Below are 18,912 nucleotides of genomic sequence, written 5' to 3' on the forward strand. Positions count from 1 at the left end.
TTGTTGGGGCACAACGAAACCACCAACTTAAGACTTGCTTATAGGCATTTCAACGTTTTCAACTCTTAAATCGACCGTGTTTCATTATCATCTCTTCTTCTTATTAAATGCATCGAGTTCGTTCCATTGGGTAGTTCGCGTGGCGAACGGTTTGATGCAGCCCCCCGGGGGGGACCACGGCACTTTACACCGGGCATGGTGTATGCGCAACCTACAGATCACCAATATATTTGTGATCGATAATGCACACTTCTTACACGACTGACCAGTCGACAGCGCTGCCTTCCTATTATGCGTGTGTAAACCGATGTTGGGCTGCTCAACATCTTTCACGGTTACATCACTTGCACCCGAACCCATGGTGCCGATTTGGTAATATGTTGTACATGGTCTCAAGATGTACGCTTCGACCCCTTATTCAGGGGCTCAAGCTATTACCAGCAAGATCAATCCTCATCCAGACTTGAACTCGAAACACCCGGAGGCGAACGGTTTAACTAATAAGTGCACCAGTCTTGAATCCATGCGTCGGTGGAAACAATGCCGGCATGTTGCATGTATTAGCTCTGAACATAGCGAGTGATTGCCTTGTAGCTGTCGAACTGAGCGTAGAATGTGATTATCGCTCACTTGAAAGGGTCAAGCCCTTTCGAGTCGTCCGGTTTTTACGCCAGACGACTCGGTTCACCATCTTTCGGGATACAAGTTGACTAAGTGGTACCACTACACTTATCAACTTTCGATTTGGTAATCCTCATCCAGCTTCCTTTCTGGAGGTCCCGAGGATTACCAATTGGGCTGTCATACTGAGCTCATATATTGCAGATCGATAATGCACACTTCTTACACGACTGACCAGTCGACAGCGCTGCCTTCCTATTATGCGTGTGTAAACCGATGTTGGGCTGCTCAACATCTTTCACGGTTACATCACTTGCACCAGAACCCACGGTGCCGATTTGGTAATATGTTGTACATTTACTCTCAAGATGTACGCTTCGGCCCCTTATTCAGGGGCTCAAGCTATTACCAGCAAGAACAATCCTCATCCAGACTTGAACTCGAAACACCCGGAGGCGAACGGTTTAACTAATAAGTGCACCAGTCTTGAATCCATGCGTCGGTGGAAACAATGCCGGCGTGTTGCATGTATTAGCTCTGAACTTAGCGAGTGATTGCCTTGCAGCTGTCGAACTGAGCGTAGAGCGTGATTATCGCTCACTTGAACCATGTTGAATGGCTCTTTGGTGTAGGGTAAGGCACCAATTTGTTGGGGCGTAACGGTCACCACCAACTTAAGACTTGCTTATAGGCATTTCAACGTTTTCAACTCTTAAATCGACCGTGTTTCATTATCATCTCTTCTTCTTATTAAATGCATCGAGTTCGTTCCATTGGGTAGTTCGCGTGGCGAACGGTTTGATGCAGCCCCCCGGGGGGGACCACGGCACTTTACACCGGGCATGGTGTATGCGCAACCTACAGATCACCAATATATTTGTGATCGATAATGCACACTTCTTACACGACTGACCAGTCGACAGCGCTGCCTTCCTATTATGCGTGTGTAAACCGATGTTGGGCTGCTCAACATCTTTCACGGTTACATCACTTGCACCCGAACCCATGGTGCCGATTTGGTAATATGTTGTACATGGTCTCAAGATGTACGCTTCGACCCCTTATTCAGGGGCTCAAGCTATTACCAGCAAGAACAATCCTCATCCAGACTTGAACTCGAAACACCCGGAGGCGAACGGTTTAACTAATAAGTGCACCAGTCTTGAATCCATGCGTCGGTGGAAACAATGCCGGCATGTTGCATGTATTAGCTCTGAACATAGCGAGTGATTGCCTTGTAGCTGTCGAACTGAGCGTAGAATGTGATTATCGCTCACTTGAAAGGGTCAAGCCCTTTCGAGTCGTCCGGTTTTTACGCCAGACGACTCGGTTCACCATCTTTCGGGAAGGGACCGTCTCGGTCGCAAGCTGCTCCGGTCCCCAAACAACCTGCGACAAATGATAGGAAATGCCGACATCAATACGTGTTCAGTTTGGTTTATCGCTCATAGGTCTTTTTGACCATCGATCCCTGATTATAACTCTCAATTAAACAGTCAGGAGAGTAAGGCATGCCCATCGATATCTCATCGACAGGCGATACCGCAAGAACGGCCAACGACACATCAGGTGATCGATTATTGCTACGACTTTTGCTTAATCGTTTCCACTCCTTAGAGAAAGAAACCCCCGGGGACCGTCTCGGTCGCAAGCTGCTCCGGTCCCTAAACAACCTGCGACAAATGATAGGAAATGCCGACATCAATATGTGTTCAGTTTGGTTTATCGCTCATTGGTCTGTTTGACCATCGATCCCTGATTAAACTCTCAGTAATCCAGTCGGGAGAGTAAGGCATGCCCATCGATATCTCATCGACAGGCGATACCGCTTGAACGGCCAACGACACATCAGAGGATCGTATCTTGCTACAACTTTTGCTTAATCGTTTCTTCTCCTTGGAGAAAGAAACCCCCGGGGACCGTCTCGGTCGCAAGCTGCTCCGGTCCCTAAACAACCTGCGACAAATGATAGGAAATGCCGACATCAATACGTGTTCAGTTTGGTTTATCGCTCATTGGTCTTGTTTGACCATCGATCCCTGATTAATACTCTCAATTAGAAGGTCGGTAGAGTAAGGCATGCCCATCGATATCTCATCGACAGGCGATACCGCATGAACGGCCAACGACACATCAGAGGATCGTATCTTGCTACAACTCTTGCTTAATAGTTTCCACTCCTTGGAGAAAGAAACCCCCGGGGACCGTCTCGGCCGCAAGTTGCTCCGGTCCCTAAACAACCTGCGGCATCAAATGATAGGAAAAGCCGACATCAATACGTGTTCAGTTTGGTTTATCGCTCATAGGTCTGTTTGACCATCGATCCTAGAATTCAACTTTCGAGTAAGGCATGCCCGTCGATATCTCATCGATAGGCGATACCGGTAGAACGGCCAACGACACACATCTAGGATCGCATTTACTCTTCCTTGGATGGATAACCAATACCCTAGGACCGTTTCATCGCGAGCTGCTCCGGTCCTCAAACAACTCGCGAACCACCGATAGGATGATATTAGGAATGGCCGACTTTCATCCTTTAACTCTCAGTTCTGCTTACCAAAACATAGGTACTTGGACCTTAAAGACCACTATATGTTCCCCGATCGGGGGCAATCGGAACGTCTATCCATCATCAACATCGTTTCACTCATTCCGAACCACCAAATTGGACAGACAGTACCATATTCACCAACCGATTGCTTCAACTTCGCAAACTGTATGGTAAGTTCTACTAATTTCACATCTTACCATCGACTAATAGTGCATAAATCCACTTGGAAATCACTTTTCCTTGGTCCTCGGACCTTCTACGACAACGTCCAACAAATATCCGAAGTCGTTTCCCAACTTAGACCAAGCATTTCGTATCTTTACTTCTAATCGATTTTTTCTCTCATAATTGACGATCAAAATCTAAAAACCACATTTTGAGCCAGAAGCAGTCGTCCGATCGTCCTGGGGGTAGTCTCAATCGATTTAGAAGGGCCCAATTCATAAAGATACGTACTCAGTCAAATTCATGCTTCTGGCTCACCTACCCCCTATATAGAAAACGAAAGCGTACAGGCGTGGAAAACGTGCCATTTTTCTCCATCACGGACTTTTTTTTTCTCGTTGCACCGACTCTAGTAAAAAAGTGAAATTTTTTACTAGTTACCAACTTTTGCAAATTATCATCGGATATCACTTTTTATGGTCTATAGTAAGTTCTTATCACGTTTTAGTAGTTTTTGAAAAAAAAATTTTTTTGAACTTTTCAAAATTTTTCAAAACAAAGTTTTTGTAGGCGGTTTTGTGTATGGAGGGTTACTAGTCTCGGGGTCACTGTTTGACCAAAAAACCACTATATATCATTCGAAAGGTAATTTCAAGGGCTACAAAAAATTGTTCTACGGCACCCCCCTCCGACGTCTAGTATTCGAGTTATTGGCCAAAAACCATCACTTGAGCGATTTTTCGTTCAGGGTACCCGACTCTAGTAAAAAAGTGAAATTTTTCTCGATTGACCAAGTGTTGCAAATGACCATCGGATTTCACTTTTTATGGTCTATAGTGAGTTCTGATCACGATTTGGTACTTTTTGAAAAAATTTTTTTGACGCACTTTTCAAAATTTTGCAAAACCAAAACTTTTTAGGCGGTTTTGTGTATGGAGGGTTACTAGTCTCGGGGTCACTGTTTGACCAAAAAACCACTATATATCATTCGAAAGGTAATTTCAAGGGCTACAAAAAATTGTTCTACGGCACCCCCCTCCGACGTCTAGTATTCGAGTTATTGGCCAAAAACCGCAACTATAGCGGTTTTTCGTACAGGGTACCCGACTCTAGTAAAATGATGCGATTTTTACTAGTCTAGGAACTTTTTGGTCAAAAAATCAAGTATATGTCATTCGATAGATAATTTCAAGGGCTACCAAAAATTGTTCCACGACACCCCCCTGCGACGTCTAGTATTCGAGTTATTAGCCAAAAACCGCAACTATAGCGGTTTTTCGTCCAGGGTACCCGACTCTAGTAAAATGATGCGATTTTTACTAGTCTAGGAACTTTTTGGTCAAAAAATCAAGTATATGTCATTCGATAGATAATTTCAAGGGCTACCAAAAATTGTTCCACGACACCCCCCTGCGACGTCTAGTATTCGAGTTATTAGCCAAAAACCGCAACTTAAGCGGTTTTTCGTCCAGGGTACCCGACTCTAGTAAAATGATGCGATTTTTACTAGTCTAGGGAACTTTTTGGCCAAAAAATCAAGTATATGTCAATCGATAGATAATTTCAAGGGCTACCAAAAATTGTTCTAAGACACCCCCCTGCGACGTCTAGTATTCGAGTTATGGGCCAAAAACCATTCATACTTGAGCATTTTGCTCATTTTGCCTGTACGGGTACCGAGGACTAGTAAAATCAGGCCAATTTTACTAGAGTAGGGGTCCTTTTTGGTCAAAAAAACAACTTTTGCTCGTTCGATAGGGAATCGATAGGGCAACAAAAAATCGTTCTACGACCCCCCCTTCCGATGTCTAGTATTCGAGTTATGGGCCAAAAACAGTTTATAGTTAATTTTTCACTCGATTTTACACCAAGTATCGCACATTACTCCGGTTCTATACATTGGATCGTCAATCTTTAAGATTTTATGGGTAGTTCCAACTGTTTGCTGCATTTCATCCATACATCACCAACCGATTCAATGTCTGTGCTAGAAGTTATTAGAGGAATAAAAAAATTTACCCTTGGCTTTGGACCGTACAAGTTTACCCATTTTTGGCCCGTATTTGCCCCATAGCTCCGCCGGTATCCAAGATATCGCCACACTTTCTTCTGGCCATGGCTAGATGGCACTTGTGGCTAGATTTCTTCCATGCACCACTAATCGCTACCATGTCTGTGGCCGGAGCTATTCGACGAACAACCATCGCATTTACCTAGGTACTTTTTCGGATTTTTGGTCCAACTTGCACCATTTTTGGCCCATATTTGCCCCATAGCTCCGCCGGTATCCAAGATATGGCCACACTTTCTTCTGGCCATGGCTAGATGGCACTTGTGGCTAGATTTCTTCCATGCACCACTAATCGCTACCATGTCTGTGGCCGGAGCTATTCGACGAACAACCATCGCATTTACCTAGGTACTTTTTCGGATTTTTGGTCCAACTTGCACCATTTTTGGCCCATATTTGCCCCATAGCTCCGCCGGTATCCAAGATATGGCCACACTTTCTTCTGGCCATGGGTAGATGGCACTTGTGGCTAGATTTCTTCCATGCACCACTAATCGCTACCATGTCTGTGGCCGGAGCTATTCACGAAAGCGCCTCGCGCACTTGGTCGGATTTTTGGTCCAACTTGCACCATTTTTGGCCCATATTTGCCCCATAGCTCCGCCGGTATCCAAGATATGGCCACACTTTCTTCTGGCCATGGGTAGATGGCACTTGTGGCTAGATTTCTTCCATGCACCACTAATCGCTACCATGTCTGTGGCCGGAGCTATTCACGAAAGCGCCTCGCGCACTTGGTCGGATTTTTGGTCCAACTTGCACCATTTTTGGCCCATATTTGCCCCATAGCTCCGCCGGTATCCAAGATATGGCCACACTTTCTTCTGGCCATGGGTAGATGGCACTTGTGGCTAGATTTCTTCCATGCACCACTAATCGCTACCATGTCTGTGGCCGGAGCTATTCACGAAAGCGCCTCGCGCACTTGGTCGGATTTTTGGTCCACCTGGCACCATTGTTGGCCCGTATTTGCCCCATAGCTCCGCCGGTATCCAAGATATGGCCACACTTTCTTCTGGCCATGGGTAGATGGCACTTGTGGCTAGATTTCTTCCATGCACTACTAATCGCTACCATGTCTCTGGCCGGAGCTATTCACGAAAGCGCCTCGCGCACTTGGTCGGATTTTTGGTCCAACTTGCACCATTTTTGGCCCATATTTGCCCCATAGCTCCGCCGGTATCCAAGATATGGCCACACTTTCTTCTGGCCATGGGTAGATGGCACTTGTGGCTAGATTTCTTCCATGCACCACTAATCGCTACCATGTCTGTGGCCGGAGCTATTCGACGAACAACCATCGCATTCACCTTCTCGTTGCACTTCTTCGGGAATTTGGTGCAACCAAGTTTTCACTATAACTTGGTCATTTTCCGTCCATCGGACATGCGGTTTTGGGTGTCGATACTTGACACCGCACGCTACAATATGTTCCTCCACGACCATGTGGTCCGATGCTTCCAACAGGAGCTATTCGAGGATTACCGATTTTTCACCATTAAAAATGCTCAATTTTGCACCAACTTTTGCCTATAACTCAGGCTGTATCGATCGGATCTTCAATCTTGAAAAAGTTTTGGATAGGTGGCATCAAATGCTACATTTCGTTCTTCCACGTCAACTTTGTCCGATGTCTAGCAAAAAAGTTATTCGCGAACCAAGTCCAGAACCCATGCAATGGCTGCCCTCATTGCATACATCACGGCGGTTAACTCTCGTTACTCTATACCGTGGACTTGGTACTTTTTCAGGCATTCGTTGCTACTTCTTGGTTCATGATATTCGTTTACGGTCTTCACTAGGGCATTCGTTGCTACTTCTTGGTTCATGATATTCGTTTACGGTCTTCACTAGGGCATTTGGTGCTTCTTATCGGTTCATGATATTCGTTTACGGTCTTCACTAGGGCATTTGGTGCTCCTTATCGGTTCATGATATTCGTTTACGGTCTTCACTAGGGCATTTGGTGCCTCTTATCGGTTCATGATATTCGTTTACGGTCTTCACTAGGGCATTTGGTGCTCCTTATCGGTTCATGATATTCGTTTACGGTCTTCACTAGGGCATTTGGTGCTCCTTCTCGGTTCATGATATTCGTTTACGGTCTTCACTAGGGCATTTGGTGCTCCTTCTCGGTTCATGATATTCGTTTACGGTCTTCACTAGGGCATTTGGTGCTCCTTCTCGGTTCATGATATTCGTTTACGGTCTTCACTAGGGCATTTGGTACTGGGCTTCCCACTTTCTACTGATCGATCCATACTCACTTGCGTGCACCTAGCCTAGGAAGGTTTCCTATGGCTTCCCATCTTTCTACTGATCGATCCATACTCACTTGCGTGCACCTAGCCTAGGAAGGTTTCCTATGGCTTCCCATCTTTCTACTGATCGATCCATACTCACTTGCGTGCACCTAGCCTAGGAAGGTTTCCTATGGCTTCCCATCTTTCTACTGATCGATCCATACTCACTTGCGTGCACCTAGCCTAGGAAGGTTTCCTTGGGCTTCCCATCTTTCTACTGATCGATCCATACTCACTTGCGTGCACCTAGCCTAGGAAGGTTTCCTATGGCTTCCCATCTTTCTACTGATCGATCCATACTCACTTGCGTGCACCTAGCCTAGGAAGGTTTCCTTGGGCTTCCCATCTTTCTACTGATCGATCCATACTCACTTGCGTGCACCTAGCCTAGGAAGGTTTCCTATGGCTTCCCATCTTTCTACTGATCGATCCATACTCACTTGCGTGCACCTAGCCTAGGAAGGTTTCCTATGGCTTCCCATCTTTCTACTGATCGATCCATACTCACTTGCGTGCACCTAGCCTAGGAAGGTTTCCCTTCGGTACCGACTTCCATCTACGCACTCGATATAACCTAGGTACTTGGTACCGATGTTGGTTAACACTCAAGCATTTCTTGCATCCTGCGTGCAAGGTACCAATTTTCACTTCTTAGGTACGTTTATGGGCCCGCATTAATCCAATATCGCTCCGATGGCCTTTCGCATTATTTCATCCGATAGCCCTTGCCAAAAGCTACCAAAAGTTCCTCCACGGCCATGTGCTCCGACGCTTAGTTTAGGAAATATTCGAAAAAATTCAAAATAGGAAGCATTTTCTTATTGGAAAATCACCTTAAATCGATGGCCATTTTTTGGGCAAAAACTTTAACGTCTTCCCGACTTTGCGGGAATTGCGAATTTTAGGCACCCAGAGAAAATCTTTTACTTTAAGGGGGCGGCCGCGAAGTTGCCCAAAGTCTCGGACACAAAAATTCTCAAGTTCCCCACTCTAGTAAATCGCCCTATGAGTATCTCCTGGCCCGCGAGCTCTGCGAGCGGGCCAGCTTCGGCGATTTTTGCCTTTTCGCCTAGGCGGTTCTTCTACGAAATTGGTCCACAGCTTTTGCTCAGAAAGCTAGCATTTGTTGCAACAGTTAGGTGCTTGGTACCACATTTTGGTATCCATTTGGGCATTTGTTGCAACTACTCGGTACTTTGGCCCACATTTCGCTCTACTCGGGCCTCTATGGTGCTACTTGTCGGTACTTTTGGCCAACTTAGGCCAATTGGGTGCAACTTGTGGGTACTCTGTGGGTACTTTAGGGCATATTGTGTCTTTCGGGTGAACCTTCGCGATACTTCATGGGTACTGATGGCCAACTTAGGAACATTCAGTGCAACCTTTGGGCCTAAGGAAATTTGTCCAACTCTTTGGACTTAGAAAATTTTCTGGACTTAGAAAATTTTCTGGACTTGTAAAAATTTTCAAATGTTCAATTTGGCCCACATTTCGCTCTACTCGGGCCTCTATGGTGCTACTTGGCGGTACTTTTGGCCAACTTAGGCCAATTGGGTGCTCTTTGTGGGTACTCTATCGGTACTTTTGGCCAACTTAGGCCAATGGGGTGCTATATGTGGGTGCTCTATCGGTACTTTTGGCCATGTTAGGCCCATTCGGTGCTATATGTGGGTGCTCTATCGGTACTTTTGGCCATGTTAGGCCCATTCGGTGCTATTTGTGGGTACTCTATCGGTACTTTTGGCCAACTTAGGCCCATGGGGTGCTCTTTGTGGGTACTCTATCGGTACTTTTGGCCATGTTAGGCCCACTCGGTGCTATTTGTGGGTACTCTATCGGTACTTTTGGCCATGTTAGGCCCACTCGGTGCTATTTGTGGGTACTCTATCGGTACTTTTGGCCAACTTAGGCCAATGGGGTGCTATATGTGGGTGCTCTATCGGTACTTTTGGCCATGTTAGGCCCACTCGGTGCTATATGTGGGTGCTCTATCGGTACTTTTGGCCATGTTAGGCCCATTCGGTGCTATTTGTGGGTACTCTATCGGTACTTTTGGCCAACTTAGGCCAATTGGGTGCTCTTTGTGGGTACTCTATCGGTACTTTTGGCCATCTTAGGCCCATTCGGTGCTATTTGGGGGTACTCTATCGGTACTTTTGGCCAACATAGGCCAATTGGGTGCTACTTGTGGGTGCTCTATCGGTACTTTTGGCCAACTTAGGCCAACTGGGTGCTATTTGTGGGTACTCTATCGGTACTTTTGGCCAACTTAGGCCAACTCAGTGCTTCTTGTGGGTACTCTATCGGTACTTTTGGCCAACTTAGGCCCATTCGGTGCTATTTGTGGGTACTCTATCGGTACTTTTGGCCAACTTAGGCCAACTCAGTGCTATTTGTGGGTACTCTATCGGTACTTTTGGCCAACTTAGGCCAACGCGGTGCTATTTGTGGGTACTCTATCGGTACTTTGGGACATATTATGTCCTTCGGGTGAACCTTCTCGATACCTCATGGGTACTTGTGGCCAACTTAGGAAAATTCAGTGCAACCTATGGGCCTTTGGAAATTGTTTCAACACTTTGGACTTAGAAAATTTTCTGGACTTAGAAAATTTTTTGGACTTAGAAAAATTTTCAACTTCTGTATCTTCTTCATCATGTTCCATTTTGTGGGACTTAGAAAATTTTCTGGACTTAGAAAATTTTTTGGACTTAGGAAATTTTTCAACACTTGTAAAATTTTTGTTCCTTCTTTGAAGAAGAATACTTTCCACTATTAGCTTCTTTCTCTTTTTCTTCTTAGTTGTCTTCTTATTTTCGGTCCGAGAGCGCCGACACTTGTAAAATAATCTAAGTCCGAAGACTTTTGGAATGAACCAAAAGTCAACGAACACAACACACCAAGCCTATCAACATCAAGTGGCAACCCGAAGGAAGCGCAGCGGCCAGCCCATGTACAACGCGAAGTTGTAGCATGCAACCAACCAACCGCTAACCTCCAACGGCACTCAATGTATTCGTTACACATGGGCGCACCTGCACCACACTGTCGTGACCATCCAACGAGCCGTCGGTTCGGTCGTGTGTTACAAGCACCCCATCACATAGGCATAGAGTCACCACACAGTGTTCTTCAACACTCTCGTCACATGGTGCAAGTCACGGTACGCACCACCAATGTGCACTGGTTGGCCAATTCCAGCACACACGGGGCGCGCACGCGCAAGCACTAACCACCAAGCATGGGTCGCCTGAGAGGATCGATGCGAACGCATCTCTACAACTTGAAGCTCCCAGCCTGTAGTCCCGTCGTTTGCGGGCGGTCGTAGGTGTCGAAACTAGTGATATCCACAGTCGGCAAGCTCGTCCACCGGTGTTCCCAACATGTATGGTACTAACACGTGCAGCGCGAACCCGCCCTTTGCGGCCTAGTAGTAAGCGGGGATGAGACGCCAGTGTGCCAATGGACAGCACGGACGGTTCTCGGAGGGTTGTTAGGCCCGCTAGCTTACGACCACCTAATGGGTATAAGAAGCGCTATCAGCTCGGATTGGATACGACCTTAGAGGCGTTCAGGCATAATCCAGCGGACGTAGCGTCATACCATAGTCCGTTCGAACTAGTATTGAGCCAGTGGTCCGTACCTGTGGTTCCTCTCGTACTGCACAGGAATTCCGTTAAGATAGCGACAAACAATGCACACCAGTAGGGTAAAACTAACCTGTCTCACGACGGTCTAAACCCAGCTCACGTTCCCTTGAAAGGGTGAACAATCCTACGCTTGGTAAATTTTGCTTTACAATGATAGGAAGAGCCGACATCGAAGGATCAAAAAGCCACGTCGCTATGAACGCTTGGCGGCCACAAGCCAGTTATCCCTGTAGTCTGAGCGAAACCTCCGAAGTGAACGGACGTGTTTTTCGAGCGCTCCCGTGCGAATTTGCGAAAAAGTGCGTTTAAAGCGAATTAGTTCGAGATTTACCCACAGGTGGCGCTGGTGTTGTTAGGAGTGATATTCCCCAGCCCCCCCAACTCGAACCATAGTGCTACGAGCGTTTTTACGGAAAACGTGAAATATTTCACGAAATATTTCATGAAATATTTCAACCTTGAAATATTTCAAAAGAGGACAAAATTTCCTTTCCGGGGAGCCGTCGGACGTCCGGATCGGACAAGCGGTTCCGGAGATATAGGGGTTTGAAAAAGTCTGATAAGTAGTTTGATAAGTGTTATCGAACTCCAACACCGACTTATCAGACTTCCGGACAAATCCTTTAAAGTGGCATATCTCGGACAATCCTCGTGCCAGAGGCACGTCCGGGGTATCGGTGGATAGGTCTCGGAGTGGAGCACCGGATCGTCACCCCCCCGCCCCTCCCATATCCACCCCCTCCCCCTCAGGAGGGAAAAACCAGTGTTTTCTAGTGTCCGGTTGGTATTATCCTCTAAAAGTGCGCGAATCGGTTTAAAGTTATTGCAGAACTTTAAGTGAGATTATCCCGATTCGTTGAAGTGGTCTGCCGTTTCTGTGCATTGAAAAACCGCGGAGATATTAGTGCCCAAAGTTGGAGGTTTTTCGCTTTTCCGGTTTTGACTCTCGCCGTACAATTTGTATGGGATTTTCCGTAGACCAGTTTTTCGTGAATAACTTCGTCAATTCTCAACGGATTTTCAAAAGTAAAACATCAAAAGACGCGTATTTCAAAGACGCATCGATTGGTGTGTGTGTGCGGAGTGTGCGTTACATAACCTCAAAACTGCAGGTGAAAAAGTGGAAAAGTGAGGTTATGATTCAATAGTGACAATTAAACTGTAATAAATCGGTTTAAAAATATGTGAACGTGATTACCGCGAACGAGACCTTTCGTTTAAGTGGTCTGCCGTTTCTGAGCGTTGAAAAACAACGGAGATATTAGCGCCCAAAGTTGGAGGTTTTTCGCGTTTCCGGTTTCGGTTCCCGCCATACAATTTGTATGGGATTTTCCGGGGACCAGTTTTTCGTGAATAACTTCGTCAATTCTTAACGGATTTTCAAAAGTGAAACATCAAAAGACGCGTATTGAAAAGACGCATCCAACGGTGTGAAGTTTGTGCGTGTGTGTGTATGTTACCGGAAGTGGTCATCAAAAAACTGGTGTTTTTGAGTGTCCGGTTTATATTGCCCTCTATAAGTGCGCGAATCGATTTAAAAATATTGTAGAACGTTAAGTGAGAACGTCCCGATTCGTTGAAGTGGTCTGACGTTTCTGTGCGTTGAAAACCAACGGAGTTATTAGCGCCCAAAGTTGGAGGTTTTTTGCATTTCCGGTTTCAAAAAGTGCGTGTAAAATCCACCACGTGTTTTCGGGCGACATCTTGAAGATTTGGCAAAGTGGAAGGCCAATATTATTTAATTAGTTATTAAATTTTTGAAATTTAATAACTCGGTCGGTTGGCCACCTGGCCACTTGGATTTTGGCATCTGGCCCTCGATTGGGGTCCTCTACACGTGTGCCAAGTCCCCCCCCGCTACTCCCAAAAACCAGGGAGTTTTTTCCGGCCCGGTTTTTGATTTTTCAAAAATCAACCCTGCAACCTGGCGCGGGTTTAATCATCGTAACAGGAGTGGCCCATCGGGACCCACCCGGGAAAATTGGCCGCAGGCCGATCGGACCGGAATTAGCCCGGAAACCAGTGAAAAGGCGAAAAAAAGGGGGTTTTTTGGGTTTTTGGAGGCCAGTTTCCTCCCACCACCCCCTCGATCCACCCACCATCGGATAGGGCTCGGTCGGGCGCGTCGATCGATCCGTGGATCGCCAGGATCGGTTCATAAACGGCTGAGTTCTGCTATCTGGAAAAATCCTTTGGTGGTGTTAGTGTGCGAGTGCATTAGTGTTAGTGCGAAAACAATTTTATTGCACAACTTCGAGAAAAGTGGACCGATTGCGACGTGTAGCACTTCGTTGGACGCGTCTCGGCAAGACGCGTCGATACGTGCCTTCAACGGGTCAATCGGGCCCATAGTGCGGTGGCCAGAGTGCCGGACATTTTGACCGTGTGTGTGTGAAAATCGGTGGCCAAAACGTGCACCACTCCGTCAGTTTTCGTCGGATCCGGACGTGCGACACCTCCCTGGAATCGTCTTCGCGAGAGCCAGCTCTTGCCGTACCAGGGGGGGCGATCCAGTGAACGGCCCCGGAACTGGGTTTTGTGTGTGCGTGTGTGTGAGCGGAATTTTCATTTGTGCACCGTTTCGGAACCGCTGGTCCGATTTCGAAGTCCGGCACCTCGTTGCAAATGCGCCGACGAGACGCAGCTGTTGCCGTTGTTTCGGAGGCGATCCATTGAGCGGATCGGAAGATCAATTTTTAGACGAGTTAAACGCTGATTTTTGGTAAGTTTGAGAGTCCCATCAGTACCGGAACACGAGGACGCATCGACCAAAATTTTCCGGCAGTCGATCGGACCGGAAACAGCCTGGAAACCAGCAAAAAGGCGAAAAAAAGGGGGTTTTTCGGGTTTTTGGAGGCCAGTTTCCTCCCACCACCCCCTCGATCTACCCACCATCGGATAGGGCTTGGCCGGGCGCGTCGATCGATCGGTGGATCGCCAGGATCGGTCCATAAACGGCTGAGTTCTGCTATCTGGAAAAATCCGTTTGGTGGTGTTAGTGTGCGAGTGCAGTAGTGTTAGTGCGGAAAAACATTTTATTGCACAACTTCGTGAAAAGTGGACCGATTGGGACGGCCAGCACTTCGTTGGAAGCGTCTCGGCAAGACGCGTCGATCCGTGCCTTCGACGGGTCAATCGGGCCCATAGTGCGGTGGCCAGAGTGCCGGACATATTCGACCGTGTGTGTGTGAGAATCGGTGGCCAAAACGCGCACCACTTCGTCAGTTTTCATCGGATCCGGACGTGCGACACCTCCCTGGAATCGTCTTCGCGAGAGCCAGCTTTCGCCGTACCAGGGGGGGCGATCCAGTGAACGGCCCCGGAACTGGGTTTTGCGTGTGTGTGTGTGTGCGCCAGATTTTCAACCGTGCACCATTTCGGAACCGCTGGTCCGATTTGGACGTCCGACACCTCGTTGGATTCGTCTCGGCGAGACCTACTTGCTGCCATCAATCCGGAGTCGATCAACGGAGAGGCAAGTAAGTCGATTCTTTTTCATTAGGGTTTGCTTGGCACCTGGGGAAGCCAAGCATCATGGACGGTGCAAGGTCTTTGCGGTCGAGGACCTTGTCGACGGACGAGAGGGTTGCGCCGACGAATCGTCCTTCATTGCAGCCGCGAGTGCTGCTTACTAAGTCGTCGATGCCGGTCGTCAAGGAGACGACCTCTACCGGTGCAGCAGCGCAACGCGACGAGGAGATGCGCGAGCTTCGTCGCACCAACGAGGAGCTGCGGGCCATGCTCGCCAAGCTGCAGGAGGAGCTGTCTCTCTTTAGGGTCCAGATGGCGTCAGCAGAAGCGAATGCTCGTCGTGATGCTGAGGTGGCACTCTCGGCGGCTGTACGTCGGGAGGAGATAGCGGCGGCGGAAATCGCTGCACTTCGAGAGGCACAACGGCTGGATCGTGAGGCTCATCGGCGCGAGCGTGACGCGCTTAATGAGCTCATTTTGCAGGTGGTCGGAGGTCAGCAGCAGCTGGGCGAGCCGATACGCGCCTCTGTGGCTTATTCGCCGACCCCAATGCCACGGCGTCGGATGGAGCAGCAGCAGAGTGAGCAGCAGCGTGGGCAGCAGCAGCAGCGGCAGCGACAGCAGGTTGCGGTGACGGCTATGGTGGAGCCGTCTCCGGACCAGGATGGCGGCTCCTGGACTGAGGTGGTGCGCCGTAAGCCGGCACGTCAATCAGCGAGCATGCAGCAGCAGCAGCAGCAGCAGCAGCAGAAGCAGCAGTGGCCGCAGCTGCAACAACAACGGGCGAAGGTCCAGCGACAGGCGGTTGCAGGACCATCGTCACAGCAGCCCCAACAACAGCGGGGGCAACAGGCCTGGCGTAGCCAGCCTGCAACACGACGAGGCGGAGGGCGTCAACGGCAGCGCAAGACCAAGCCGGACGCAATTGAGATCGCTCCAGCCGAGGGACAAACCTGGACTGAGGTTTATCAGGTTGTGCGTGGGGCTCCAGAGATGGAGAAGTATGCAGAGGCCCTTGGAGTCGGACGACGCACCACACGCTCCCGACTTGTCATGGAGCTGAAGGAGAGCGCGAACGCTGCAGAGGTGCTGCAGTGCATCCAAGACGTGTGCGCGAAGGCGGAACTGCCGGCATCAGCACGATTGGTGACTCCCACGGTCGACATCCGGATGGACGCGGTCGACCCTTTAGCGGAGGAGTCACACGTGGCGAAGGCACTCTCCGAGCTATGCCAGCACACCGTGGAGGAGACTTCGGTTCGGCTGCGACCAGCGTGGGACGGCACGAAGGTGGCGATAGCTCGGGTGACAACGAAGGCGGCAGAGGAGCTGGACGGAAAATTCGTCAAAATCCAGTACACGTCCTGCCTGATCCGGAAGGTGGCTCCAATGCAGATGCGGCAGCAACGTTGCTACAAGTGCCTGGAGATGGGACACGTTCGGGCAGCGTGCACGAGCGAGGTCGATCGCTCGGCCAGCTGCATTCGATGCGGGAAGCCGGATCATCAGGCGAAGAGCTGCACGGCGGAGGTGTGCTGTGCCGTGTGCAGCGGCCCGCATCCGGTCGGTCACCTGACGTGCCGGCGCTAAAGGTGCTGCAGATCAACCTTGGGCGAAGCAGGACAGCTCAGGACCTGCTGATGCAGACGGCTCGCGAGCTGGATGTTCAGGTGGTGCTCGCCTGTGAGCTGTATCGGCCGCCTCGAGATGATCCGCGATGGGCTGTTGATGAGGAGTTGAGCGTGGCGATCGTCGCAACGGGGGCTTACCCCATCCAGCGTCTGTGGGGAAGCGTCGTCCCGGGACTGGTGGTTGCCACGATAGCGGGAGTTACGTTCGCCAGCTGCTACGTGTCGCCTAGCAGCGGTCTTGATGACTTCGAGGAGTTTCTTGGTGCGGTGGAGGTGTCGCTGGTGGGACATACAACATCAGTCCTGGCCGGGGACTTCAACGCCTGGAACGAGGAGTGGGGGAGTGCGCGCACTACCCGGAAGGGGCAGGAGCTCCTGAGCGTGGTGGAGCAGCTGGCGCTGCAGACGCTGAACCGTGGCAACGTGCCCACCTTCAAGGGCAACGGGGTTGCACGGGAAAGCGTCATCGACGTCTCCTTCGCCAGCCAATCCATTGTGCGACCGGACTCATGGCGCGTGCTTAACCGCTTCTCCGGCAGCGATCACGAGTACATCGAGTTCCAGGTGGACGTTCCGGGTCAACGGAACAAGCGACGTGGCCAGCAGCACCAAAGCCTAGCAGCAGCCAGTGACGGGACAGCCAGGCATGCCGGAACTCGGTGGAAGACGACGCAGTTCGTCCGGAAGAGCTTCGACATCGCCCTCACAGTCGGCCGCTTCGGACAGGTCGACACTCCGGAGGGGCTGGTTGGCGGACTCACTCGGGCGTGCGATGAAACCATGGAGAGAGTGCACGGGGCTACCTTCCACCGCAAGCCCCAGGTGTACTGGTGGTCTCCGGACATCGAGCGCTTGAGGGAAGAGTGCGAAGCAGCGGAGGCAGCCCATCGTCGGGCCCAACCGTCGGAGCGTGCTGTGACGTCTGCCGGACTGCAGGATTGTCGTCGTTTGCTGCAGGCCAGTATCCAGAACAGCAAGGAGAGCAGCCTTCAAGAGCTGATTGACGGCGTCGAGGCTGAGGTGTTCGGTCTTGGGTACAAGGTTGTGCGAGCGAAGCTTCGTGGCCGGGCGCCACCGGAAACGGACCGCGCTGTTCTTGGTCCGATCGTCGACGCCTTGTTCCCGGAGCATCCATCGTTCGAGTGGCCGGACATCGAAGCGAGCACCGCCTCACACGTCGCTCTGAGGCCGGTCACGAGCTCGGAGGTCCTGCTGCTGGCTGAGCGGATGGCGTCGTCCAAGGCGCCAGGGTTGGACGGCATCCCCAACACTGCAGCGAAGGCAGCGATGCGGATGCACCCGGAGGTCTTCGTGGACGTGTACAACCAGCTGCTCGAGCGAGGCGAGTTTCCTGCGGCGTGGAAGGAGGCTCGACTTGTGCTGATCGCGAAGCCGGGCAAGCAGCCGGGCGACCCGTCATCATATCGTCCGCTGCTCATGCTGGGAGCAGTCGCCAAGGGGTTCGAGCGGGTGATCCTGGATCGGCTGAACGACCACTTGGAGAACAGCGATGCTCCGCGACTGTCGCCAAGGCAGTACGGGTTCCGGCGCGGCCGTTCAACAATACAGGCCATCGAACGTGTGATCGAGAGGGGGCAGCACGCGAGGACGTTCCATCGCACCAACCAGCGGGATCCTCGATGTCTGGTGGTGGCAGCACTGGATGTCAGGAATGCCTTCAACTCCGCCAGTTGGGAGGCGATCGCGGCTGCCCTGCAGAAGCTGCAAGTTCCAGTAGCCCTCCAGAGAATGTTGCGCAGCTACTTCTCTGAGAGGAGGCTGGTGTATGAAACCAGCGAGGGACCAGTGCGGCGAACGGTCACGGCGGGCGTTCCACAGGGCTCAATCCTGGGCCCGACTCTGTGGAACGCCATGTACGACGGCGTGCTTCGGCTGGCGCTACCTGAGGGCGCTGAGGTGATCGGTTTTGCCGACGACGTCGTGGTGCTGGCGAGCGGGACGACACCGGAGGCGGCGACGCGGTTAGCTGAAACGGCGATAGGAATGATCAGCTTGTGGATGGCGCAACACCACCTGGAGCTTGCTCCGGCCAAGACCGAGCTGGTCATTGTTTCCACAATGCGGAGAGAACGCACCCGCGTTCCAGTGACGATCGACGGAGTGGAGAAGATGCCGACCCGCACGCTCAAGTACCTCGGGGTCATTCTTGAGGATCACTTGTCGTGGAGGCCACACGTTGAGCAGGCCACGTCGAAGGCGCTCCGTGTGGCGCAGGCCATCTCCAGGTTGCTTCGTAACCATGGCGGACCTAAGTGTGCGAAGCGACGGTTGTTGTCATCGGTGGTGGACTCTACTCTCCGCTACGCTGCGCCGATTTGGCATGAAGCGGTCAAGCTTCGGGCGTGTCGCAGGCAGCTGAACCGGGTGCAGGGCCTTTACGCACGGCCGGTGGCCCGCACCTTCGTTACGGTGAGGAACGAGGTGG

The sequence above is a fragment of the Anopheles funestus genome, assembly GCF_943734845.2.
Source record: "Anopheles funestus chromosome X unlocalized genomic scaffold, idAnoFuneDA-416_04 X_unloc_160, whole genome shotgun sequence".
In the NCBI taxonomy this organism is placed as follows: domain Eukaryota; kingdom Metazoa; phylum Arthropoda; class Insecta; order Diptera; family Culicidae; genus Anopheles; species Anopheles funestus.